Source organism: Triticum aestivum, chromosome 1D (assembly GCF_018294505.1).
Source record: "Triticum aestivum cultivar Chinese Spring chromosome 1D, IWGSC CS RefSeq v2.1, whole genome shotgun sequence".
Classification (NCBI taxonomy): domain Eukaryota; kingdom Viridiplantae; phylum Streptophyta; class Magnoliopsida; order Poales; family Poaceae; genus Triticum; species Triticum aestivum.
The window spans coordinates 312,829,266-312,831,102 of record NC_057796.1 but is presented as its reverse complement, the minus strand read 5'-3'; positions in this window follow the sequence as shown (position 1 = coordinate 312,831,102).

Sequence of the window (1,837 nt, the reverse complement as noted above, 5' to 3'; positions counted from 1 at the left end):
CCGGCCAGCGACGGGCACGACGCAGCCGGCCGGAGCGGATGGACGTGAAGGCGGTGCTATTGATGGACACCGCGGCCAGACGGAGTTGCTGATCGGAGCAACGGCGAGGCTCACACGGCCGGCTGGGCGCATTGCGCACACGGGCCAAGCTAGCTAGCTAGCGAACACGCACACAGCTGAATCAATCGGTCCTGCTAGCAAGCTCGCTAGGTAGACATGAGTGTTTGCACGAACAGGAGAGCCCCTCGCCTCCCGAGCGCTCGCACAGGGATGAAGGAGTGGTCGGAGCGAGGCGACCGAGAGGTTAGGCGCGCTGGAACCGGCCACGGCGTGACTGAGGGAGTCCTGGACTAAGGGGTCCTCGGGCGTTCGGCGTGTTATCCTTGGGCCGGACTGACGGGCTTCGAAGACATGAAGGCCGAAGACTGTACCCGTGTCCGGATTGGACTCGACTTGGCGTGGAAGGCAAGCTTGGCGATCGAAGATTCCTTCTTATGTATCCGACTCTATGTAAACCCTAGATCCCCCCGGTGTCTATATAAACCGGAGGGGTTAGTACGGAAAGCACACACACATAACCATAGTCATATAGGCTAGACTTCTAGGGTTTAGCCATTATGATCTCATGGTAGATCAACTCTTGAAATACTCATATTCATCAAGATCAATCAAGCAGGAAGTAGGGTATTACCTCCATAGAGAGGGCCCGAACGTGGGTAAACATCGTGTCCCCCGTCTCCTGTTACCATCGATCCTAGACGCACAGTTCGGGACCCCCTACCCGAGATCCGCTGGTTTTGACACCGACATTGGTGCTTTCATTGAGAGTTCCACTGTGCCATCGACAAAAGGTTTGATGGCCCCTTCAATCGTCGATAATGACACTATCCAAGGAGGAACCTTCCTCCCCGGACAGATTTTTGTGTTCGGCGGCTTCGTACTGCGGGCCAACTCGCTTGGCCATCTGGATCAGGTCGCAGCTACGCCCCTGGCCATTCGGTCAGATTTGGAAGCTTGAACTACGTCGCGGATATCCGTGGACACTTGATCTTCAATGGATTCGAGACCGCGGCGATCGCTCCTACTCACTCCGATGAACATGACTTAAATCTGTCACCGGATCACATCTAGGAGATGGTTCCTGTTGCTGCAACGGCCTTAGATCCGAAGCAGATCGCACCGTCCAAGGCCACAGGGTCCACGGCGTTGGAGCCGCTCACAGACTCAATACCCTACGATATCTGCGTCAGCGGAATTCCAGACTCGTTTTCGGCTATAAATTCCGAACCACGTATGCCTGCGGACACCGAGTTGGATCGGTTATCGATCTTCGAGTTCAGCGCCGCAGACATCTTTCAACACTCGCCCTTGGGCGATGTGCTAAATTCGTTAAAAAAAACATGTCCTTGGCAGGGGACTCACAGCAGAACTATGTTTGGTTCGAACTAGGGGCTGATGGAGAATTTTGCTTCCCACCCGCCAGCCACTTCATAGCTGCTGTCGAAAACTCAACCGACGTGCTTAACTGGGGCTCCGAAGACATCGACGGCTTGGACGGCGATGCCGACAAGGAGCAAGAAAACAGGCAAGCCAGCCCTGATGAACAGGCCCTGCCCAGCGACAATTCGGAGGACGACAACTACCTTCCGCTCCCGACGACGAGGTAAGCCTCGGCGACGAAGACTTCATCGTACCCGAAGGACCCCTCGAGCAGGAGTGTTTCAAGCACAGGCTAATAGCTACAGCAAGGAGCCTGAAAAAGAAGCAGCAGCAGCTTCAGGCCGACCAAGACCTACTCAATGATAGATGGACCAATGTCCTGGCCGCCGAAGAATAC